Source organism: Pseudophryne corroboree, chromosome 5 (genome assembly GCF_028390025.1).
Source record: "Pseudophryne corroboree isolate aPseCor3 chromosome 5, aPseCor3.hap2, whole genome shotgun sequence".
NCBI lineage: Eukaryota > Metazoa > Chordata > Amphibia > Anura > Myobatrachidae > Pseudophryne > Pseudophryne corroboree.
Window position 1 is genome coordinate 761,233,904 of NC_086448.1, and position 27,171 is coordinate 761,261,074.

The following is a 27,171-nucleotide window of genomic DNA, read 5'->3' on the forward strand; positions in this document are numbered from 1 at the left end:
GTCCCTCTGGAGCTAATGTCCAGTAGCCTAAGAAGCCCAATCCACTCTGCACGCAGGTGAGTTCGCTTCTTCTCCCCTTAGTCCCTCGATGCAGTGAGCCTGTTGCCAGCAGGTCTCACTGAAAATAAAAAACCTAAACTAAAACTTTCACTAAGAAGCTCAGGAGAGCCCCTAGTGTGCACCCTTCTCGTTCGGGCACAGAGATCTAACTGAGGCTTGGAGGAGGGTCATAGGGGGAGGAGCCAGTGCACACCAGATAGTCCTAAAGCTTTCTTTAGATGTGCCCAGTCTCCTGCGGAGCCGCTATTCCCCATGGTCCTTACGGAGTCCCCAGCATCAACTTAGGACGTTAGAGAAAAAGTCTTTTGTGTCTGATGGGCACCGGAATGGCAGAAAAATTGAATTGCTGCCGTTGGGCGTTTAGTGGCGGCCGCAAATAAAACAATTGAATCGGCCCCTGTGTGTCTAAACCCAGTCCATTTGGGGGCAACATAAACTATAAGTAATGGGCTCGCGTAGTAGCTACTTCGCTGCCAAAATAAATTAAATATTGTCCCATTGGGAGATCAGTGTGGGCAAAAAACCAATTGAATCACCCCCATAAACCCCACTGCATGCATGTAGGTGGTTTTTAGATGTACTTCCATGTGCAATCAAATGAGTCAGTGATAAAAGACCTTAACATCTCGAGTCAAACCCACGTGGAAATGTTCCTTCAATAGAATCTATGTTTACATCGGCTCCCATTGAGTCAAATGGAAGCTTTCGCCTGTGTAGCAGATTCACAACAAGAAATGCCTAAAATAATACACTGTAGTGCAAAGCACGCAAGGAGCACATACAAAATGCAAATATTCTGTACTTCTGGTTTATTTTCACATCCATTTCCATGCACTTAGCATGCATTACACACAAACAAAGCCTTATCTAAAATCTCTTTGGTTGCTATCCTGAAATGTTTACGTGCTTCTCCATCACTAATGACTTCCTGTAAAAGGAAAACATTTGGGTGAGATGAGCCGGCCCTGGGTTTGTGCAATGTGTCTTACTGCAGGTGCGGCCAATACTGGTTAAAGAATAACAAGGTTTGTGGCTGCGGAGTAGGGGAAGAGGTGGTTTTACATCATATGCAGTAATGATGTGTACCAGGTACTGCCCTTGTGTACAGGATATGTCTGATAAGGAAACCACAAGCTGTATAGAGAGGAGTGTACGGACTAGATCAGAGGCTCTCAGTATTTTTTTTTTTTTTTTTTTAGTGGAGGGCCTCAAAAACTTTCTTTGCTTAACAGACACTGGCAGAAGGCAATACGTACATATACCTGTGTGTTATTTACAGCCGTGACCAAAAGTTTTGAGAATGACACAAGGGGGTCGATTCAATTCTCTGACAGTTGAATAGCGCCGGGAATTAGCTCCCGTTGCTATTCAATACAGCGCCAACTGACACTCAATTGTCAGGAATTCTTTTCTCACCCCCGAGGGATGCGAGAGGAAATCCGAGAAAAGTGCTGCCGCGCGGCCGGCGCGAGGCTGATTCTGTCAGGAATCAGCATTGCGGCATGGAGTTAAGTCGGACAATGCCCGTTCTCCCAACAAATCAACCTGTTAAGTCCGGGAGAACGGGCATTCACCGACTTAACTTGAGCTGAATTGAATAGCGACGGGAGCTAATTCCTGGCGCTATTCAACTGTCGGAGAATTGAATTGACCCCAAGTATTGGTTTTCATAAAGTTTGCTGCTTCAGTGTTTATAGACCTTTTTGTCAGATGTTACTATGGTATACTGAAGTAAAATTACAAGCATTTTGTAAGTGTCAAAGGCTTGAATTGACAATTGCAAGTTTATGCAAAGAGTCAATATTTGCAGGGTTTTTCAAGTCCGCTGCATGCTGTGAATCAACTTCTGGGCCACATAATGGCTGATGGCCGGCCATTCCTGCCTAATTAATGCTTGGAGTTTGTCAGAATTTGTGGGTTTTTGTTTGTCCACCCGCCTCTTGACGATTGACCACTTGTTTTCAATGGGATTAAGGTCTGGGGAGTTTCCTGGCCATTGACAAAAATGTTGATGTTTTGTTCCTTGAGCCACTTAGTCATCACTTTTGCCTTATGGCAAGGTACTCCATCATGCTGGAAAAGGCATTGTTCGTCACCAAACTGTTCTTGGATGGTTGGGAGAAGTTGCTCTTGGAGGATGTTTTGGTACCATTCTTTATTCATGGCTGTGTTCTTGGGCAAAATTAATAGGGAGTCCACTCCGTTGGCTGAGAAGCAACTCCAGACATAAATGGTCTCATGATGCTTTACTGTTGGACTAATGGTAGCGCTCACCTTGACATTTTTAAAGAACAAGTATGTGTTCTAGATATCTGCAGTAAATAAACATGCTGTGAAGGAAATATGATTGTGTATTGTATTTGTTTGTTCTAACAAACTTAATGCATTAATTTGTATATGATATATGTACGGTAAGTCATACTCTGTATGCAACACATTCTCAGCCTACTAAGCCTAGATTACTAAACTAAATTTTAGAGAAATGTTCTTCAGAAAAATCCATTACAGTATCATTAAACTGTTTGCAATAGTTATGACTAAAACATTGACTAAAATTACACTACAATGAAAACTGAGATCCACTGACTAACTCTGGACTAAAACAAAGTAAAAGAAAAAGACTAAAATGTGACAATACACCAAGTACAATATTAAGTACGCGACTAAGTCTAAAACGAATTTCAAAATCCTTGTCAAAATGAACACTGCTTAGCGGTCATTTGCAGTCTGACTGTGGCCTGTGCCACTATCACCACTAGATGGTGACTTGGAAGAGAATGACTACGCTTTTTCAAGAAACGGTCATTAGTCCATGACCCATTAACTAACAGTCCCTGGACACTACCCTCTGCAGTGTTTGGGGTCGATTCAATTCGGCAACTTATGAATAGCGCCGGGAATTAGCTCCCGACGCTATTCAATTCAGCTGCTAGTTACCCGCAATTGTCAGGAATTCTTCTCTCATCCCCAGGGGATGAGAGAAGAAACCCGACAAAAGTGCTGCCTCGCGGCCGGCGCGAGGCTGATTCTGTCGGGAATCCGCCTCGCGCCGGGGAGTTAAGTCGGAGAATGCCCGTTCTCCCGACAATTCAACCTGTTTAGTCGGCGGGAACGGGCCATCGTCGACTTAACTGGAGCTGAATTGAATAGCGGCGGGAGCTAATTCCCGGCGCTATTCATAAGTTGCCAAATTGAATCGACCCCTTTGAGAGCTGTACTTCTTGAAAAACAAAATACCCTCTTCTATTTGGCCCTCTCTATTATTATCTTCTATTTGGCCTTCTCTAGTAGTCTGAAAATGCAAAAAAGCATACTGTATACAATCACTTACTAACATAATACATGAGGACTAAAACATTTGCAGCTACTCTGCCCTACCTATATTTGCAGAATGCTCAGTTTAGGTTGGTCATTTGTAGTCTGTAGTCCTAGACATGCTTCAGAATACTACACTGTTATCCGACAGTGAGCAGGACTTTGGGAGGGGGGGGGGGGGGGATGTATCATACCTTTGAGAGGGTAACGGTGGAGAAGTTGTCCACAGAAACCAACTTCTCCACGTTATCGCTCTCAAAGGATTAAAGGTTTTATGCGTCTCCCCTTACCTGTGCCAGGATATACCCCGCAGAGACCCAGGCTTTGCTGGGTAAGAAGGCCATGCTTGGCTTCGGGGTTTAGCACACCTAAAGGGTCTCCTCTGCGAGGAAAGGAAGTAAATGTAGGAGGGGAGGGGCACAGCGCATGCAGTAGGAGAGAGAACCACTCTAAACATAATTAAGTGCCATCTTGCAGCACTAGTGTTTGCCAAGGGTTGCCTACCTTAGCAGTAGACGGATCCACTTTCCAGACATACTTAAGATACCAAAGAAGAACGGTGTAATGGAAATGTAGTCATTTAGTACAAAAAACACATCTCAGAAACAAAGGCCAACTAAACTACTCTCCAGAACGTGTTCTTTCAATCATGGTTACATTGTAAAACTTCTTTTGTTCAACAGTACAATAATAGAGATGCAGATGCAACATGAAGAACCACAATGTTCCTCAGTGCATGTCCAAACAATTCTGGGACTTTACAGGTGTGATCAATGTCTCTGATGAGGCCAACCCCCAGAATATACTGTAACTCGTGCAAATTCCTTGCAGCGAGAGAAAGCCATCCCAGACTACAATGACTCAGTGCCTTGAAATGAGCTGGTAGGTTACAGCGTTACTTCTCTGGCTAGCAGGCTGGGGTGGGGGATCAGCTGACATCATTTTAGTATAGAGAAAACGAAAGTAAAAAGAAAAGAAAAATCATCCAGACTAAATTCTGAGAAGAGGAAAGGGACAGAGCGAGAATGCCACACCCTGGGAGGCTCTAACAAGAACACATCGACAATGATGGGGTTAAAAGCCGAAAGAGAGGCAGCTGACTTGCGGCAGACAGCAGTATTCTGATCTGACTATGAGTCACACCAGCTGGGCTGAAGCCAAGCATGGGATATTACCTATACTGTTATAAGGACCCTTCTGTCTGATAATTCTCAACAGCCTGTGTAATCTGTAGGGTGCAAAATAAACATGACCCCTGGTCCACTCCCCACTCCATGGGGTAAATTTACTAAGGTGGGAGATATTTAGAACTGGTGATGTTGCCCATAGCAACCAATCAGATTATATCTATTATCTGCTAGAAGCAGCTAGAAAAATGGTAAGAAGAATCTGATTGGTTGCCATGGGCAACACCACCAGTACTAAAAATCTCCCACCTTAGTAAATTTACCCCCATATATCAACTGATGTGATGTGAGGCATGAGGCACTTTCTAGCTCAGTGACTAAATCCTACTGCAGCCCAGGAAAGTTATAATTTTTTTTTTTTTTTTAAAGTGTAGAGGAGTAACGTACATGTTCTCTGTAAAAGGCAAATCTGTGCTTTTACAGAAGTCCTTCACCCTTTTACATCCGCCCTAGCTAGACAATACAAAAGAGGAACAATTAAACATCCATCACCATCTGCAGACTGTCTTGAAGTCGGTGTGACCTGAAATGAGAGAACGTGCGGACCAGTAATGGATGTAGCCGTTACCCTAGCAAGAGCGAAGCCGTTTCTACGGCAACAAAGATGGCTCCGAGCAGGCACTTACTGGAGACACGCCACATTGTGGGTTAACACTTTCACTGCCATGGCACCATTTACTTAGGATGAGGGCAAGTGCATTTGTGAATATAACAGTTTATACAATACAGGAAAGGTGATGCAGTACATTTCACTATATACTATAAAAAGTCTTATTACTAGCCCTGTATTAGCTAAAGGTCTATGGGACCTATGTACTAAGTCTTGGAGAGTGATAAAGTGGAGAACGACAAACTACCAATCAGCTTGTAACTCATTTTTCAAACACAGCCTGTAACATGGCAGTTAGGAGCCGATTGTCTGGTATTTTATCTCTCTCTAATAGGCCCTACACACACTGCAATATTTAAGAATGATATTGTTCAGAAATGAACAATATCGTTTAGTGTGGCGACACAGACGATGAACGATGTGCGTCCCTGTGGTCGTTCATTGTTGCTTTTTCATCGTTAAACATAGCAAGCCAATTTGGGCAATACCGTACAGCGTTCATATTGATCATCGTCCAAATCGCCCAGTGTGTAGGGCCTATAAGGCTAAAACTGAGGACACAGTGGGGCGATGTGTACCCAGCCGATATGTCAGCCCGACACAGTGGAACCTAGGTACACACTGAGCGATGTTATTGAAGGACGGAATGATCGCTGTTCCGTCCTCCATTAGCATACATGGGGTCGATTCTATTCGGCAACTTAAGAATAGCGCCGGGAATTAGCTCCCGACGCTATTCAATTCAGCTGCTAGTGACCCGCAATTGTCGGGAATTCTTCTCTCATCCCCGGGGGATGAGAGAAGAAACCAGACAAAAGTGCTGCCTCGCGGACGGCGCAAGGCTCATTCTGTCGGGAATCAGCATCGCCGCAGGTAGTTAAGTCGGAGAATGCCCGTTCTCCCGACAAAACTACCTGTTAAGTCGGCGAGAACGGGACATCGCCGACTTAACTGGAGCTGAATTGAATAGCGTCGGGAGCTAATTCCCGGCGCTATTCTTAAGTTGCCGAATAGAATCGACCCCATGGTGTCGCTAGTGATATTGTCAGGTTTCATGTGCAGCACATTTTTGCTAGCAACCGCAGACACCCGCATATCAGGCACGCACACTGCTCGATATGTTGGTCCAATCCGCCGGATCAGACGACATATCGCTCAGTGTGTACCCAGCTTTAGTACATCACCCCCTATGACAGAAAACAAGAAACAGATGGTGAATTAGAGGGTGCTTGCAAACAGAAATTACTGCTAGAACCATTATCTGCTCTCTATTGGTATTTTTTCTCGGGACAAAAATAATGTTGCCCTGCGTTAGTCATGGAGGATCACATGGCGTCATGCTGCCATCTACATAGATGCAGGAAAACAAATTGGTGCCCTGAGGCTATAATGCACTTTTATCATACACACAGTACAAATGGACGGGTGGTCTTCAGGTTGGCGACTGTCGGGATCCCGGCGCACAGTAAACCGGCGCCGGAATCCCGACAGCCGGCATGCCGACAGTTTATCTCCCTCGTGGGGGTCCACGACCCCCCTGGGGGAAGAATAAATAGCGTGGCGCGCCACCATACCCCCACGTGGCGAGCACAGCGAGCCCGCAAGAGGCTCATTTGCGCTCGCCACGCTGTCGGTATGCCAGCGGTCGGGCTTCCTGCGCCGGTATGCTGGTCGCCGGGAGCCCGGCCGCCGGCATACCATACCACACCCCAATTGGACATAGCACTTAATGTACAGAGACATCTAACAAAAGGTGAAGTACAATATCCACCAATGAAAAGGGCCTAATCTCTTCAGAACAGCAAAAAAATAAACTATTTATTCACTAACATTTATTTATATAGCGCCAGCAACATTCCATGGCCCTTTACAATTGGAAACAAACAGTGACTAAAACAAGACTTCCTATTTCTTATTGACTTATTAACAGATATTTATAAAGCGCACACATATTCTGCAGCGCTTTCTTCAGTTATTTATGTAAATCCCTGCCCCAGTGGAGTTTACAATCTATATTGTCTACCTCATGGACACACATACGCGCTTGGGTTACACTTTAGGCCTAATTGAGATCTGTTCGCTCACTAGCGTTTTTCGCTGCGCAGCGATCAGGTAACTAGTGCGCATGCTTATGCACCGCAAAGCACAGGCGCGCCGTATGGTTACAAAGCGGATCGTTGTTGTGCACTGGTTCTAGCGAAGAAACCATTCGGACAGCCGTTCGCAAGACGATTGACAGGAAGAGGGCGTTTGTGGGTGGCAACTGACCGTTTTCTGGGAGTGGTTGGAAAAACGCAGGCGTGTCAAAGCGTTTGCAGGGCGGGCGTCGGACGTCAATTCCAGGCTCGAATAGGCTGAAGTGATCGCAGCGGCTGAGTAAGGTCAGAGCTACTCAGAAACTGCACAAGCTGTTTTTGTACAGGGCGGCTGCACACGCGTTCGCACACTTGCAAAGCTAAAATACACTCCCCTATAGGAGGCGTCTATCTGTTCGCAGCGCTACAAAAAATAGCTAGCGAGCGAACAGATCTGAGTTAGGCCCATGTCGGAAGCAAATGAACATAACAGCAATTGTTTGTAGTGTGGTAGAAAACCGGAATTCCCAGAGAAACCCCATGAAAACAAGGAGAGTACATACACACTCCACATAGATAGGGCCCTGGTGCGAGTCAAACATACGACTTCAGTGCTTTGAGGCAGCAATGCTAAACATTAAGCAACCTTGCTGTCCATGGGTATGAACAAGAAATAGGGTAAGAGGGCCCAGCAGAAACCTACTAAAAGATTGTTTTGGCTTTTAATGGGATAATAAATTCAAGCACAAGAATGTACAGGTGTGTGTTCAGAAACTGGTCTGACACACAAAACTACAGTATATACAATACATTGTACGAACCAAAAGCAAAATAGTCACCGAGACGCACAGAACAATCTTTGCAAGAAAGGATGGGAGGCTTCAGCCTACCAGTGAGAGATGAAAATGCCTCTCTGACCAGGCTTTCACCATAGGGTAGGTTGCTCCAAGCGGGTTAAAAAGTCCCATATCGCCGTACCTAATGTTTTTCAAGCTTTAGTGCCAGAATCATCTGTGGCAAAATACTTGAACATTTCCATCTTGACATTTCTACGGTCAGAAAGATAAAGAATGGAAGTTTAGGGGATCTACTGAAGCCAAATCTGGACAGATAATAGCTGCTAGAACTTCCCATAAACTGGTCAGATAAGCTAAACTCACAGTGTAACATTGCAAAGGATCTGCAGAAGGTTTAGCAGTGGTCCACAATACAGTGTTAAATATACAAAACATATTGGAAGACTTATCAGAGGGACAATATCTACTCTACAGTGAGAAAAACAATACTTTGCCCGAAACATAAAATGCTGTGGACTGATGAGATTAAAATGTCACTGTGGTTATGACCACAACAGATAATTCAGAGAAAAACCAGTGAAGTATTTAAAGAAAAGAACATGGGGGTGGCTCTATAATGCTTCAGGGTTACGTGGCAGCTGGTGGCACAGGAAACAATCTCCAAACAGAAGGAAGGATGGATTTAACCAAACAACAGAACCTAAAAGCTAATGTCAAAAGCGTGGTGAAAATGAGCAGAAGTAGGAGATTTCAGACCATGTAATAGGGTGTGAAAATAAGAAAGTGAGAGATCTCCTGGTTTTTTTTTTAAGTGGCAATCATTTACACGGCAAAAGCAACCTGGTTTTACCATGTGAATGATTGCCACTTTTAAAACTAAACAGGAAAACACTCACAAAATCTCTCACTTTCTTATTCTCACACCCTATTACACCCCTCCCCCATGATCCAAACAGACCTCTCCGTCAGTGGTCTCCCCCGCTATACTCCATTCTCCTCCTCACCTCACTACCTACCTCTCCGTCTGTGGTCTCCCTCACTATCCTTCATTCCCCTCCTCCACTCACTACCTATCTCTACGTCTATGGTCTCCCTCGCTATCCTCCATTCCCCTCCTCCGCTCACTACCTACCTCTACGTCTATGGTCTCCCTCACTATACTCCATTCCCCTCCTCAACTCACTACCTACCTCTCCATCTGTGGTCTCCCTCACTATCCTTCATTCCTCTCCTCCACTCACTACCTATCTCTACGTCTATGGTCTCCCTCGCTATCCTCCATTCCCCTCCTCCGCTCACTACCTACCTCTACGTCTATGGTCTCCCTCACTACACTCCATTCCCCTCACTACCTACATCTCCATCTGTGGTCTACCTAGCTATCCTCCATTCCCCTGCTCACCTCACTACCTACCTCTCCGTCTGTGGTCTCCCTCGCTATCCTCCATTCCCCTCCTCCGCTTACTACCTACCTCTACGCCTATGGTCTCCCTCGCTATCCTCCATTCCCATCCTCACCACCTACCTCTCCGTCTATGGTCTCCCTCGCTATCCTCCATTCCCCTCCTCAGCTCACTGCCTAGCTCTCCGTCTATAGTCTCCCTCGCTATCCTCCACTCTCCTCCTCAGCTCACTACCTGTCTATGGTCTCCCTCACTATCCACCATTCCCCTCCTCACATCATTACTCACTACCTACCTCTCCACCTATGGTCTCTCTCACTATCCTCCATTTCTCTCCTCACATCACTACCTACCTCTCCGTCTATGGTCTCCCTTGCTATCCTCCATTCCCCTCCTCACTACCTACCACTACGTCTATGGTTTCCTCTACTGCCCTTGAGAAGTTGCCCATAGCAACCAATCAGCTTGTAGCTACCATTTATCAAGTACATACTATAAAATGAATAGTAGAAGCTGAAACATTCCCATAGTGGCTTGCAGTCCTTCCATTTCATGTAAGTATGGGTAGGTTGCTGCTCCTTATTAGAATGCTTACCTTCTGAAATACTCGTCACTGTGAGCACTCTGATTGGTTACAGATTATTCTACCCCCACCCACTTCAAACTTGGCTGAAGTAGACGAAGAGAGAACAAACTATCACAAAACATGCTTAGTCCACAGCCAAACACACCTCAAAGATCTCTGCTACATAAATTAATTCTCAAGTAGGGAATTTCCAAATCAAAATGAGCTCATGGATAATTAAACTATCACTTCAGAATAAATTAAGACATTCAAGTGAAACACATTGCAATCTTCTATCCAGACTTTGCTGGAACGGTGAAGTAAAAAGATGACTAAAAAATGTTCCTCAGATCCTGGCAAGCGTAACACATGGAAACTTCCACCCAACCCTGCGCCCCACGATAAACAGTGTAGCCGGGACACGTACAGTAGCTGAGCAAAGTGGCCAGACCACATGGAGCGAAATGAAAGCTTCCACATATAGATGTGTATTTTTACATAGTGTTACCGTTTCATCACAGACAGAATACACGGACACAAATAGTACACCCCACCCCATATGCTCAGCTATCAATTTAATCTAAATGGCTTCCAACACTGTAACTATGTGCAACAAAGTCCAACACAGTCACAATGGGGTCGATTCAATTCGGCAACTTATGAATAACGCCGGGAATTAGCTCACGACGCTATTCAATTCAGCTAAAGTTAAGTGGGCGATGGCCCGTTCTCGCCGACTTAACAGGTAGTTTTGTCGGGAGAACGGGCATTCTCCAACTTAACTACCCGCGGCGATGCTGATTCCCGACAGAATAAGCCTCGCGCCTGCCGCGCGTCAGCACTTTTGTCGGTTTTCTTCTCTCACCCCCCGGAGATGAGAGAAGAATTCCCGACAATTGCGGGTAACTAGCAGCTGAATTGAATAGCGTCGGGAGCTAATTCCCGGCGCTATTCATCTGTTGCCGAATTGAATCGACCCCTTTGTGCACTACGTAACACAAAGACATTCTCTTGTTTAAGTTTCATTTTCCCTCAATTAGACAGTACAATGTGGCTTGTGTCCAACATGCAGGTTTCTTACAGGATTCTTATGTACAGCTGTCAAAACAGTAACAGAATCAACAAGATCATTTAAACCAAGTCACCTGTCAGTCAGCTGTTGCGGGACTACAAATCCCAGCACACCCTGACAGCTATTAAGCCTAGTTCATACCATGAAGACTACCATAATAGAGCGATAGAAAACACTGATGCAGATGGAGCTCTGCATTTTCACACCTCACGCCGGGTGTTGGGGTGGCTGTCACATCTGACATTCCTGTATTGTCGTATTTCTCAACAAAAAGGAGCGTGGTTCGGGAAAACATTTTTGTCTCCCACAGTCTCATTTCGTAGGGAAAACAGAACAAAAGCAGCTAAGTAACAGGACTGTTACTAGGGCTGAGATGTGGATTTTGTGCACCGTCAGCCCCTGATGATCTTTAAAGTTTAATTCCCACGTAGCAAAATAGCGCGTGTAATTACATGAGTGTGCCTGGGTATAACTTACAGTCATGGGAGCATGTGATACCACAGCACAGGCCCCTGGTGTAAGTCTCATCAGTGCATTCTACATCGCAGGTAATGGCATCGTAAAGTGGAACTAAAAATATTGTATAAGTGATCAAAAAATAGTTTGACATTGACGGATGTCAGGATAGCACTACTGAAACAGAGCAGCCTTCAGACACTAACATTGCACACATGCTCAGACACTTTCTAACCATTGCATGAACTAATCCATATATTAATAGTAGAAGGAAGACTTATGAGCGACATGTCTATGATGCCGTTGTCTGAGCAGGGCCAGTCATATACAAAATTAAAGCTCTAGGTTGCAATTGGTTGCTTCATTTCGGAGTTATGTGGTAAAACGTCTGCCTATCATTTACAATGCATCCCCATTGTACTCTGGAAAATGTGACAGTTGTTGAACTTTCCTTGCTGGGTGGTCTGGAAACTGTGACAGTTATTTGCAGCCACATACTAAGCAGGGATTTTTCGACTCATAAGGGGGTAAAAAGTTCCGCCCAGCAAAGCTCTGCCCGGTTGAAACCAGGCACATCAGCTAGTCTAGAATGAGGGTAACAGAGCTTTACGGAGGAGTTCCATTAAAACTCAAGCAGTTGGGACAATGGGCCTAATTCATGTTTGTACACAAATGCAATTGCGATTTCCTCGACTATGGAGCTTTTAATGTTAGCAAGTGAAGCTGCCATCCAGCAGTGAAAAGAGACGCCCACTGGAGCCAACGCAGTGTCATGTACAGTCGCAGTCTACGTGCAAAACTGAGGAACATCGAGAGCGTAGGTCTATGGCTACACAGACTGGACACAGCAGTAACGATGCTGGTGACAATGTTTCTGCACGTACAAGTTTGCAGCCGACAGAAGACATACGCCCTGAAAATGGCAATGACACTCCTGTGTTTTTTGAGCCACGCCCCTTAAATACCTCCAAATAGCCACTTCCTGTCACTCTGCAATGAAGTCCTCAGTGGAGCCGATTCAATTGTTTGGGGCGTCTAAAAATTCTGTCTAAACTGGACTTTGTAAACGCCAAAACAATTGTGTTTGGGGGCCCATGGATATCACGCTCAAAGAGACTGGGTTTAGCCGCCTAAAACCCATCTAATCTCCCTGTTTTGGACGGCTCGCTCCTCAGGAAGCTGCGATAGAAAAGGTGAGCTCTCCGGCCGCTGATTCCCCGAACAACTGAATTGCGGTCGTTGGACGCCCTCTAGTGGCAGCCGTCCCAAAAAAAAACCACACAATTGAATCGGACCGTGAGCGAGATCGCAGCAGTATCTTGATGCATGCGCATTGCGATCGCAGCACAGTTTGACAATCGCTCCATTAGGTGAACATCGACATTGCGTACCATATAAACTAGGCCCAATGTAACAGAGAAACAACTTCATTAAAATAAGAATTTACTTACCGATAATTCTATTTCTCGTAGTCCGTAGTGGATGCTGGGGACTCCGTCAGGACCATGGGGATTAGCGGCTTCGCAGGAGACAGGGCACAAAAGTAAAAGCTTTAGGATCAGGTGGTGTGCACTGGCTCCTCCCCCTATGACCCTCCTCCAAGCCTCAGTTAGGATACTGTGCCCGGACGAGCGTACACAATAAGGAAGGATTTTGAATCCCGGGTAAGACTCATACCAGCCACACCAATCACACTGTACAACCTGTGATCTGAACCCAGTTAACAGCATGATAACAGCGGAGCATCTGAAAAGATGGCTCACAACAATAATAACCCGATTTTTGTAACAATAACTATGTACAAGTATTGCAGACAATCCGCACTTGGGATGGGCGCCCAGCATCCACTACGGACTACGAGAAATAGAATTATCGGTAAGTAAATTCTTATTTTCTCTGACGTCCTAAGTGGATGCTGGGGACTCCGTCAGGACCATGGGGATTATACCAAAGCTCCCAAACGGGCGGGAGAGTGCGGATGACTCTGCAGCACCGAATGAGAGAACTCCAGGTCCTCCTCAGTCAGGGTGTGCCCCTGACCAAGTATCAGCTCGGCAAAGTTGTAAAGCCGAGACCTCTCGGGCAGCCGCCCAAGATGAGCCCACCTTCCTTGTGGAATGGGCATTTACATATTTTGGCTGTGGCAGGCCTGCCACAGAATGTGCAAGCTGAATTGTACTACACATCCAACTAGCAATCGTCTGCTTAGAAGCAAGAGCACCCAGTTTTTTGGGTGCATACAGGATAACAGCAAGTCAGTTTTCCTGACTCCAGCCGTCCTGGAAACTATATTTTCAGGGCCCTGACAACATCTAGCAACTTGGAGTCCTCCAAGTCCCTAGTAGCCGCAGGTACCACAATAAGCTGGTTCGGGTGAAACACTGACACCACCTTAGGGAGAAACTGGGGACGAGTCCGCAGCTCTGCCCTGTCCGAATGGACAATCAGATATGGGCTTTTTTGAGACAAACGCCGCCAATTCTGACACTCGCCTGGCCGAGGCCAGGGCCAACAGCATGGTCACTTTCCCTGTGAGATATTTCAAATCCACAGATTTGAGCGGTTTAAACCAATGTGATTTTAGGAATCCCAGAACTACGTTGAGATCCCACAGTGCCACTGGAGGCACAAAAGGGGGTTGTATATGCAGTACTCCCTTGACAAACTTCTGGACTTCAGGAACTGAAGCCAATTCTTTCTGGAAGAAAATTGACAGGGCCGAAATTTGAACCTTAATGGACCCCAATTTGAGGCCCATAGACACTCCTGTTTGCAGGAAATGACCGAGTTGAAATTTCTTCATGGGGCCTTCCTGGCCTCACACCACGCAACATATTTTCGCCACCTGTGGTGATAATGTTGTGCGGTCACCTCCTTCCTGGCTTTGACCAGGGTAGGAATGACCTCTTCCGGAATGCCTTTTTCCCTTAGGATCCGGCGTTCAACCGCCATGCCGTCAAACGCAGCCGCGGTAAGTCTTGGAACAGACATGGTACTTGCTGAAGCAAGTCCCTTCTTAGCGGCAGAGGCCATGAGTCCTCTGTGAGCATCTCTTGAAGTTCCGGGTACCAAGTTCTTCTTGGCCAATCCGGAGCCACGAGTATAGTTCTTACTCCTCTACGTCTTATAATTCTCAATACCTTGGGTATGAGAAGCAGAGGAGGGAAGACATACACCGACTGGTACACCCACGGTGTTACCAGAACGTCCACAGCTATTGCCTGAGGGTCTTTTGACCTGGCGCAATACTTGTCCAGTTTTTTGTTCAGGCGGGACGCCATCATGTCCACCTTTGGTTTCCAACGGTTCACAATCATGTGGAAGACTTCCCGATGAAGTCCCCACTCTCCCGGGTGGAGGTTGTGCCTGCTGAGGAAGTCTGCTTCCCAGTTGTCCACTCCCGGAATGAACACTGCTGACAGTGCTATCACATGATTTTCCGCCCAGCGAAAAATCCTTGCAGTTTCTGCCATTGCCCTCCTGCTTCTTGTGCCGCCCTGTCTGTTTACGTGGGCGACTGCCGTGATGTTGTCCCACTGGATCAATACCGGCTGACCTTGAAGCAGAGGTCTTGCTAAGCTTAGAGCATTGTAAATTGCCCTTAGCTCCAGTATATTTATGTGGAGAAAAATCTCCAGACTTGATCACACTCCCTGGAAATTTTTTCCCTGTGTGACTGCTCCCCAGCCTCTCAGGCTGGCCTTCGTGGTCACCAGCATCCAATCCTGAATGCCGAATCTGCGGCCCTCTAGAAGATGAGCACTCTGTAACCACCACAGGAGAGACACCCTTGTCCTTGGAGATAGGGTTATCCGCTGATGCATCTGAAAATGCGATCCGGACCATTTGTCCAGCAGATCCCACTGAAAAGTTCTTGCGTGGAATCTGCCGAATGGAATCGCTTCGTAATAAGCCACCATTTTTCCCAGGACCCTTGTGCAATGATGCACTGACACTTTTCCTGGTTTTAGGAGGTTCCTGACTAGCTCGGATAACTCCCTGGCTTTCTCCTCCGGGAGAAACACCTTTTTCTGGACTGTGTCCAGAACCATCCCTAGGAACAGCAGACGTGTCGTCGGAAACGGCTGCGATTTTGGATATTTAGAATCCACCCGTGCTGTCGTAGAACTACTTGAGATAGTGCTACTCCGACTTCCAACTGTTCTCTGGACCTTGCCCTTATCAGGAGATCGTCCAAGTAAGGGATAATTAAGACGCCTTTTCTTTGAAGAAGAATCATCATTTCGGCCATTACTTTGGTAAAGACCCGGGGTGCCGTGGACAATCCAAACGGCAGCGTCTGAAACTGATAGTGACAGTTCCGTACCACGAACCTGAGGTACCCTTGGTGAGAAGGGCAATTTGGGACATGGAGGTAAGCATCCTTGATGTCCAGGGACACCATATAGTCCCCTTCTTCCTGGTTCGCTATCACTGCTCTGAGTGACTCCATCTTGATTTGAACCTTTGTATGTAAGTGTTCAAAGATTTCCCATTTAGAATAGGTCTCACCGAGCCGTCTGGCTTCAGTACCACAATATAGTGTGGAATAATACCCCTTTCCTTGTTGTAGGAGGGGTACTTTGATTATCACCTGCTGGGAATATAGCTTGTGAATTGTTTCCAATACTGCCTCCCTGTCGGAGGAAGACGTTGGTAAAGCAGACATCAGGAGCCTGCGAGGGGGAGACGTCTCGAATCTCCAGTTTGTACCCCTGGGATACTACTTGTAGGATCCAGGGGTCCACTTGCGAGTGAGCCCACTACGCGCTGAACTCTTGAGACGACCCCCCACCGCACTTGAGTCCGCTTGTACGGCCCCAGCGTCATGCTGAGGACTTGGCAGAAGCTGTGGAGGGCTTCTGTTCCTGGGAATGGGCTGCCTGCTGCAGTCTTCTTCCCTTTCCTCTATCCCTGGGCAGATATGACTGGCCTTTTGCCCGCTTGCCCTTATGGGGACGAAAGGACTGAGGCTGAAAAGACGGTGTCTTTTTCTGCTGAGATGTGATTTGGGGTAAAAAAGGTGGATTTTCCAGCTGTTGCCGAGGCCACCAGGTCCGATGGACCGACCCCAAATAACTCCTCCCCTTTATACGGCAATACTTCCATGTGCCGTTTGGAATCTGCATCACCTGACCACTGTCGTGTCCATAAACATCTTCTGGCAGATATGGACATCGCACTTACTCTTGATGCCAGAGTGCAAATATCCCTCTGTGCATCTCGCATATATAGAAATGCATCCTTTAAATGCTCTATAGTCAATAAAATACTGTCCCTGTCAAGGGTATCAATATTTTCAGTCAGGGAATCCGACCAAGCCACCCCAGCGCTGCACATCCAGGCTGAGGCGATCGCTGGTCGCAGTATAACACCAGTATGTGTGTATATACCTTTTTAGGATATTTTCCAGCCTCTCAGCTGGCTCCTTGAGGGCGGCCCTATCTGGAGACGGTACCGCCACTTGTTTTGATAAGCGTGTGAGCGCCTTATCCACCCTAAAGGGTGTTTCCCAACGCGCCCTAACTTCTGGCGGGAAAGGGTATACCGCCAATAATTTTCTATCGGGGGAAACCCACGCATCATCACACACTTCATTTAATTTATCTGATTCAGGAAAAACTACAGGTAGTTTTTTCACACCCCACATAATACCCTTCTTGTGGTACTTGTAGTATCAGAAATATGTAACACCTCCTTCATTGCCCTTAACAAGTAACGTGTGGCCCTAAAGGAAAATACGTTTGTTTCTTCACCGTCGACACTGGAGTCAGTGTCAGTGTCGACCGACTGAGGTAAATGAGCGTTTTACAGCCCCTGACGGTGTTTGAGACGCCTGGACAGGTACTAATTTGTTTGCCGGCCGTCTCATGTCGTCAACCGACCTTGCAGCGTGTTGACATTATCACGTAATTCCTTAAATAAGCCATCCATTCCGGTGTCGACTCCCTAGAGAGTGACATCACCATTTCAGGGAATTGCTCCGCCTCCTCACCAACATCGTCCTCATACATGTCGACACACACGTACCGACACACAGCACACACACAGGGAATGCTCTGATAGAGGACAGGACCCCACTAGCCCTTTGGGGAGACAGAGGGAGAGTTTGCCAGCACACACCAAAAACGCTATAATTATACAGGGACAACCTTTATATAAGTGTTTTTCCCTTATAGCATTTTAATATATATATACATATTGCCAAATAAGTGCCCCCCCTCTCTGTTTTAACCCTGTTTCTGTAGTGCAGTGCAGGGGAGAGCCTGGGAGCCTTCCCACCAGCATTTCTGTGAGGGAAAATGGCGCTGTGTGCTGAGGAGAATAGGCCCCGCCCCCTTTTCGGCGGGCTTCTTCTCCCGTTTTTCTGAGACCTGGCAGGGGTTAAATACATCCATATAGCCCCCAGGGGCTATATGTGATGTATTTTTAGCCAGAATAAGGTACTATCATTGCTGCCCAGGGCGCCCCCCCCCCCAGCGCCCTGCACCCTCAGTGACCGCTGCTATGAAGTGTGCTGACAACAATGGCGCACAGCTGCAGTGCTGTGCGCTACCTTATGAAGACTGAAGAGTCTTCTGCCGCCGTTTCTGGACCTTCACTTTTCGGCATCTGCAAGGGGGGTCGGCGGCGCGGCTCCGGGACGAACCCCAGGGTGAGACCTGTGTTCCGACTCCCTCTGGAGCTAATGGTGTCCAGTGGCCTAAGAAGCCAATCCATCCTGCACGCAGGTGAGTTCACTTCTCTCCCCTAAGTCCCTCGATGCAGTGAGCCTGTTGCCAGCAGGACTCACTGAAAATAAAAAACCTAACAAACTTTTACTCTAAGCAGCTCTTTAGGAGAGCCACCTAGGATTGCACCCTTCTCGGCCGGGCACAAAAATCTAACTGAGGCTTGGAGGAGGGTCATAGGGGGAGGAGCCAGTGCACACCACCTGATCCTAAAGCTTTTACTTTTGTGCCCTGTCTCCTGCGGAGCCGCTAATCCCCATGGTCCTGACGGAGTCCCCAGCATCCACTTAGGACGTCAGAGAAATAGATGTGAGATAAGCACAGGTCTGTCCTGAGAGTAAAGATGCACACACACCAAGTGATATTTTAGACGATATCGCTTATTTTCAGCCTTCTGAGCGATATTGTTTATAATACTGCCCAGTGTGTATGCTACGACAAATGGACGATGTGCGCTCCAGTGGGTCATGCAGCTCAATTTGGACGTATCATCCAAAATTGCATGTATGGGCCGGCTGCGGCGGGACGTCACTGAGCGACATCGTTAGCGATAGTGTGTATGCGCTATATCAGCCACCCGAGAGTCAAGGTAAAAAGACTAGACGATATCGCTCACACAGCCTGGTGTGTACCCAGCGTAACAGATCAATAAGTATACTGAGCATTTAGTGTTTCTTTATTCACTCAAAAGGCAACATGCTGCAGTTAGCACCTGAGAGGCTCCTTAAAACCTGCCCTGCAAGGGATCCCTTAGGCCTGCTAAAAAAAAAAAAAAACTTTTTTTTTTTTTTTTTAGAGCCTAAGATCAGAAAAATCTATCAATAATGCTACATTGTGAAAGTGGAAAGTGCAGAAAACGTTAGCGGCATCTGTAAATGGAAATTCCCCCTGGTTCCCAAGCACCTGTACAAGCAGATTTGGAACGCTTCCCTGCATCAGTTAAATACATATATTATGTATTCCATGACATCAGCAGGAATTTGGCAACACAGATTAATGTTAATTTCTGCAGCGTTGGATAAGGAACTCAATGCAATGCTTTGTTGACCCCACTAGTGGAAGAGCGTTTAAGGCAGCAGTCAGTGAAGTTTAAGATCATACATATAGCTAAACTGAACTGGCCAAAGCAAAACCTTCACTAGAAATGTGGCCATTCCACCAGCAGGAACTTGCAGACAGGATGCAGTTATGTGACACCCACAGAGTGGGAATAGAATCTGTGGTGAGCTCAGCGCCCGCAAGGGACTTTGTTGCACTCGCACTCGCGCCCCCCCCCCCCACCATTCTGCGGCCGGGATCCCAGTCGCCGGTAACGCATACCACACCCCTTGCAGACTACTGTTACCAAACATAAAAGTCTACCTATCACTAACACATTTATTTATTAATGTTACTTATATGGCGCAAGGAAATTGTGTTTCACTTTAGAATTTAAATAAAACCGTAATAAAACAAGGCTGGGCAATAACAGACTAGGGGGGTGGGATATTCGATTTCACCCGGCTTGCCTACTTTGTCAGTCCCAGGTACCACAAATTCTGATGGCAGTCCTGACTGCCAGCATCAGGGACAACCGATTAGTCCTGGGGTTGGGGAAGGGGGGGGGGGGGGGGGGGTGAATTATCTGCGGTATTTAAATTAACCAGCAAGAGTAAGAGGGTCGTGCTCGTAAGCTTCCATTCTATAGTCACAGGCCAAACCATTATTTATAAAAATGAAACCATGGATTCAATGTTATTACACAGGATTTTAGCAGATCCTGGCACCATTGTGGGAAATAGTGGTCATCATGGGAGGTAATTAGGTCGTTGCTCCCACCAAATCCGCCCCCCCTTCCCCCCAATAAGAGAGGCTACCTTATCATGACTATTTGCCATTGGATATTGTGGTGATGCCTAGCTGCGCACATATCGGCTATTTACAGTAGTGCCGACATCACAAGTTTTCCTTTGCACCTCTACGGTAGTGGGCAGGATTTGATATTGAGGAACAGCACATTGTGTCTAAATGAGTACCTCCCTATGTGCCCAAGCTCCAAATGCTGTTTAAAAATGTTATTTCAAACAACTGCAGTTTCATGAAATGGGCAATGATAATGAGGGCCACTCAAGAGGCTATGGACAGACCTACTAGGTCCATAGAGTGGATGTGGGACAGAAAAAAGGCCTCCGGAAATTGCCAGCTACCCATGCATATTTTCCCTTAGTCTAATGCAGCATATATTTCACAGTGACCATAAAAAAAAAAACCAGACAATTATCCTATCACAGCATTACGGCCAGAGTCACACGAATACTAGGGAGGGATGTCAGGGTTACTTATACCCCTTTTACACTCGCACTCCCGGGATGCTTCCCGGGACTGACCCCTTTCATACTGCACTAAGACCTGGGATCGACCCGGGACAGCCCTATTTACACTGATCCCGGGATATCCCTGCAAATTCATATGCATGTCATTAGAAATGGCCTTGGGCTCAGAAAAGATGACATCTTCTTTTCTGAGCCCAAGAAAGCTCCAATCCGAGGCCTTTTAACAGTCCCGGGATAGTGAATCCCGGGACGGGCCCTTTCACACTACACAGCTTCCCGGGACGGTCCCGGGACCAACCCTGGTCGAGACCTGGGTTGAAATCCCGGGATGCTCGTCCCGGGAAATTGACCCTGTACCCTTTCACACTGAGAAAAATCCCGGGATGATGCGCGTTCACGTGCAAAATCCCGGGATTTTCATGCGAGTATAAAAGGGGTTTCAGAAACTCCTGCTGTAACACACTCTGATGCAGTGACAGTGTGATCTGATCTTTCTGACATGACAACTAGAACCTCAGCATCAGTGTATAGGAAAATCGTGACACACATCTGCAATTATTAGGACACTGGCATTATACTGTGCGGGGAGAAATTCTCTCTTGCTCAAGCAGGTTAAAGTAATAACGAGCTGGAGATTGTGCGGCTCTTCCTCCACAGGTGTGTGACAGAATATACATTTACGCAGCTCAAGAAGCAAAGGGTTACAATAAAAGAACAAAACACTTTCATAAAGCAAGCACACTGCTCACAAAGGCAGGGAGACGTGCAGTATCGGATAAACAAAGGGCTTTATACAAGCCATAAGCACTCGCTTGTCATAAAGAGATGAGAGTGCAGATCGTAAACCGTCACGGGCTGGGCCCATTCACCCTCTTGAATCAGTTTATGTGAGATTGTATAGTTTCTATGCCACTTAAAACCAAAGTCTTCCTGGGAAATGCAGTTTTTTTTTCTCGCCCCTTAGTAATGGGTGCAAGACGAGTGCCGCGGGCGTCCATCATTTCTGCTTGCACCCTCCTGAGGTGGGGAGCAGAAATGTGCATAAAGCCAGGCTTTTGGGCACCCAAACAGCATCTTCTGTGTCGTGCCCCGTATTTTAGACAGGTTTAGCCGCTGTATGCGCCTAAACTCATTGCTTTTGGGCGTGGTAAGCGGGATAAGTAGTGGGCACCCAAAAACAATTGAGTGACTCGTACGGACAGCCATTACTTACCGGTGCACAAGAAAACAATTGAATCCCCCCCTTACAGACAAATATAAATGGTCATATCCATAATTGTTTGATAATAACAACCATCGTCATCATCTTTGTCCACGTGTTAAATGGGGATCGGTATGCGATCCCAGCAATCGCAATACAGACGACGGTATCCCGATGGTCAAGATCCAGACGTCTGCAAAGTAAGTATTTAACCCCACATAACCCCCCCCCCCCCCCTTTACCACAACCTAACCCTAATCTCCCTCTGCCTGCCTGCCCCCCCCCCTCCTTTTGCAGCCTAACCCTAACACCCCACCCCAGGGTGGCGCCTAAACTTAAACACACCACCCATCCCGCAGCCAAACCCTAAACCCCCCCCTCCCCGCTTGCTTCCACCACCAAACTCTAACCCTGCCATCTATAACTACCTTTGAGATGCCGGATGTCGGCATTTCAGCGTCGGATTCCTGACCTGTTCTGGATTTTGGCATCAGTGTTCTAATTGGTGTCGGGATTCCGGCTTCTGTATATGATCAGCTGGGATAACAACAGACGGTATCTTGAACGTATACTGTTAAGTGTGGTCTACATTCTCTTCTATAACCAGTATATTATAAATAAGGAGCATTGTGAGAAACTATGGGTGAAGCTCAACACTTCACACCATACCATGTTCTACTAACAATCTTCTCATGATCTAATTCACATAAAAACACTTGTTTCCACTGGGAGGTAAAGTACAGTGTTTGCTGGCGTATAAGACTACTTTTTTGCCCTGAAAAACATGCCTCCAAGTGGGGGGGTCGTCTTATACGCCAGGTGCCCTTCAGTTGGGATAGACATAGCTGCCATAGTGGCCTTCCGATACTCGCCCGGTGCCCATAGTGGCCTCCCGATGCCCGCCCACCTCATTCTACTCACCATCCAGTATCGCGCGATATCCAGTGCGGCCGCGGCGGGTCACTAGTGCCAATTACAGGGAGATGCAGGGACTGGCCGGAGGCGCTGCAGGCGCGTTGTGGCCATACAATGGTGACAATGACAGGTACTGTAATGATACTAATACTAATGGCAATCATGTGAAACCGGTAACACTAAATGCACACAGGGGTATACTTTTATACATTTTACAACTTTCTCCTCGCCCCCTCCCCCCTTCTTATGCATACCTTGATAAATACTCCCTATCCAAATCTCTTATCAGGTCATAATATACAGTATGTCACAAATCTGATGTTCTTTTACGTTTTATTTGGTGTGTGGAAGGGGGTAGTCTTATATGGCGAGTATATAACAAACTCTATATTTTGAGTGGAAATGTTGGGGGTCGTCTTATACGCCCAGTCGTCTTATACGCCGGCAAATACGGTAATTAATTATCAAGGTTACTGGAGCTTTTCAGAGGAAACATATCACCCTGAGAGACGTTTAACGTGAAAACGGCTCAGACTTCGCTATTGTAATAGGACAATCGTTTTGCAGAAAGTCGTTTATTTAATATTTTTGCAATTTGCATAACAATATTGTTGTGTGCAGTCTTGTAAGGTTCCTTCCTGATACATGGAAAGGCGCTACAGTAATGTCACAGCTTAGAACATTTTTGTGACCAATGACTAAGTAATTGGAGAAATGCAGAAAAAGAGCAAGTCACATAACCTGCGGCTGTTATAGGAGAACCTATTAAACACATGAAATAAACCAATTGTAATGTTTTATCAGACTCTATAGCGGCTCTAATATAGCAGAACCCTAGATTACTGCATTCCCATCCTTTCACATTTATCCACCTATACACAGTCCGCTCGCCCAGCTCCCTTTCATGTGTATTCTGCAACCCTAAAGAGAGATGCAGAGACTGGGAATAGGCAGCAAATGTGTAGAATGCAGCAGATGATCACACGTAAATATGTTTTACATAATCCTTTGGGTGAGCCACAAACTCTTATCAGATTGGGAAGCCGCCATCAAATCAGCTTAAGGTGGCCACATATGGCGATCCCAGGTTTCAAATGGATTATCAAGCAAGCAACCGGGGAAAACGTTGGTGACAAAAATTGCTAAATTAACAGCAGTGGTTATTTGAAGCCAGGTCAAACAGGTACCCAGTGGTTGGCAACCTTCATGGCACACACACAGTGATAACAGTTGCTAACATGTTCCAGTCTCCCACTGTCTCATTCCTTAGCCGCATTTATGCCACACACCTCCATTCAATCAACCAATGCCTTCCCAGGCCTCACTTTGGGGGAGATGTACTAAGCCTTGGAGAGATAAAGTTCCAGCCAATCAGCTCCTAACTGCCATGTTACAGGGCAGTGTTTCTAAAATGAAAGTTAGAAGCTGGTTGGTTGGTACTTTATCACTCTCGAAGCCTTTAAGTACATCTGCCCCCGTGTTTGCCTCTTCTGTCACTGTCCTACTGGTGCGTTCTGCCAGCACTGTCACCAATACTGTCTTTTTTCAGCCTTTAGAGTCCTATCTTAGGGGCCAAGTTGCTCCCTGTCCCATCAAGATAAGGGATTTGGATCATACCTGCACATAGCAAACTACCAGCTGCCAGTCAGAAAAGGACAGCGGCCAACCAGCAATGTCTGCATTTATAGTTATTAGGATAAATCATGGTTTCCTGTGGATGATGCACAGAGGGTGCAGAAACACAGCAGTCAGAAGAGGGCGGGTGTGGGTCAGACAGTCCTAAGGTTGCCTAGCAGTGTCTGTTACCGGAGACACCAAACTAAACTGGAAAGTTCCATAGATAGGCAGATAGCGTTAGTGTATACAGAACAGCGCTATCTGGTTTGATGATGTATCACGGAATACGTATGCTTGGGCCTGAGATTTAATGCAAGTGTACAAGTCGTAATGATAGACTGTTCTGCTCCCCTAACAGCTCATTTCTCGTAGGGCAGGCCTGGCCAACCTGTGGCTCGCCAGATGTTGTGAAACTACACATCCCAGCATGTTCTGCTGCAGTTTTAGCATTGCCTAATAGCAAAACTGTGGCAAGGTATGATGGGACTTGTAGTTTTACAATAGCTGGAGAGCCACAGGTTGGCCAGGCCTGGCGTAGGGTACGAGTTTCTATCACAACGCCACTGACAATAAAAGTCAGGAATGCATAGAAAATAAAAGATTTATAAGAAGAAACTAATTAATGGTAAGTTGAACATAAACCTCAGGAGCCAGGATGCAGAGATTGATATACGGTGAGAATATTTAGTCATGCAACTATACTAAACAACCCCGAAACATGGACCACACACACGTGTAGAACGAAGATGCAGAGACTATTAAACATGCGGATGCTGTAACATTATAATCCGCCAAAAACTATTGGTATCCGGACTCCAGGTCGACAACAAAAATGTCGACACACCTTAGGTCGACATGGACAAAAGGTCGACATGGACAAAAGGTCGCCATGGACAAAAGGTCGACATGAGTTTAAAAGAAAAATCTTTTTTTGGAACCTTTTCATACTTAACGATCCACGTGGACTACGATTGGAACGGTAATCTGTGCCGAGCGAAGGCACCATGCCCGAAGCATGGCGAGCGAAGCGAGCCATGCGAGGGGACGCGGTGCACTAATTGGGGTTCCCGGTCACTCTACGAAGAGAACGACACCAAAAAAACATAAAAAACGCATGTCGACCTTTTCCCATGTCGACCTTGTTCCTGTCGACCTTTTGTCCATGTCGACCTAATGTGTGTCGACCAATTGGCGTTGACCTAAGGTGTGTCGACCTTTTTCTTGTCGACCTGGAGTCCCAGACCCAAACTATTTCCCTACACTGATATGATGCGAGACTTGCAAAGCCTCCTGTTGCTTATATACTATTATTGTCTACTATGTTGGATGCTATATCGTTGATGCACCTCACCAGTTACAAATAGAATGTAGACTCTTCGTTTGGCACCATACTGTATATATAAGTACAGTGTATTCCTGTCTCCAACAGGGCCTATAAAGGGTGACTGCAACTCGCATTCAAAACAAACATATCAGAGACATCACTAACAGCAGAGCACATACTCTCACGCCTGTGTAAAATGCAGCACTTCATAATCAACATATTTTAACTGTACTGGGAAAGGGGGGGGGGGGGGGCGAACACTGACATCTTTGCTTAATTAAAAACATAAATATACAGTATGTCTGATGACTGGCCTGGCCAACTGTAGAGTGACGGACTACTTTCAGTTTCAGAGAGTACACCGACTACTAGCTCTGACAACTGCGACGACAGCTGCATATGTTAAAGTTTAGTCCTGTGAAGACAATATACAGATGCCAATATTTTGTCCTAAAGTGATCAAATAAATATACGAGGGGGTCATTTCAGACTTCTGCATATATACATTTTATGTTTAGTGCTTAGTAAATGGGACGTTTGCAAAAATAAGTCAGCCGTAATGATTTTTATACATAAAAGTTTCAAAGCATATTATATGATGTATGGGCCTCAGATGTTGCGACCTACAAAACATTTAGGAATTTTTACTACACCATAGCCAACTAACGTTGGTACTTGTGTACTGTACGGACTCTTTACCTTATTATACAGAACCTTCGGGAGCCTAAAACTGGAAATATCTTCAAAAATCGCTTTGCAAGGATCACAGTTATTTAGAAAAGTCTCCACATAAAAAAAAATTGTGTTGTTTTCTTCGTAAAGTGACCGGGAACCCCAATTAGTGCACCGTATCCACTCGCCATGCTTTGGGCATGGTGCCTCGCTGCGCTCAGCACAAGTTACTATTCCTAATCGTAGTCCACGTGGATCGTAAAGTACGAAAAAGTTTAAAAAAATTAAGAAAAAAAAAAATGAAAAACTTATGTCTCTGCAATGAGACCGTACATGAGTCCGTAAAGTACACAAGTACCCTAACGTATATCAGCCATAGGTGCCCAGGTGCCAAACGACCTCACCCAGTCGTCGGGCACCAGGCCTCCAGACTGGCACACTCCTTGGCTAGTAAGGCTCCCGAGTATGTGCACTTCTTAGAAAATCTTAATGAGCCTGCAGGATTTCTACCACAAAACACAGCATTATCACTACATTACCCAGTTCCTCTCTGGTCGTGTTCTCACCACCCGGCACCACGACACGCTCCGCGGGCAGCGGGCACCACGACACGCTCCGCGGGCAGCGGGCACCACGACACGCTCCGCGGGCAGCACGACACGCACGCTCCGCAGGCACCACGACACACGCTCCGCAGGCACCACGACACACACGCTCCGCAGGCACCACGACACACACGCTCCGCAGGCACCACGACACACACGCTCCGCAGGCACCACGACACGCTCCGCAGGCACCAGACTGCACGATACACTCCCCGGGCACCAAGTGCCAACCACACTCCTCAGGCACGGGACTC

General features: G+C 46.5%; 1 protein-coding gene across 2 annotated transcripts in view; it reads right to left on the reverse strand.

Moving 5' to 3' along the window:
* Positions 1-27,171, reverse strand: part of RNF19A (ring finger protein 19A, RBR E3 ubiquitin protein ligase) — a 141,622-nt gene that overhangs the window by 113,895 nt on the left and 556 nt on the right. The window contains exon 1 of one of the 2 annotated variants that reach the window (XM_063924204.1): positions 22,213-22,321. The exons of the other annotated variant lie outside the window; for it this stretch is intronic. The gene's annotated coding sequence lies outside the window, so the exon portion shown is untranslated. Of the gene's footprint in view, positions 1-22,212; positions 22,322-27,171 lie in introns of those variants that run through there. 2 annotated transcript variants of the gene reach the window in all.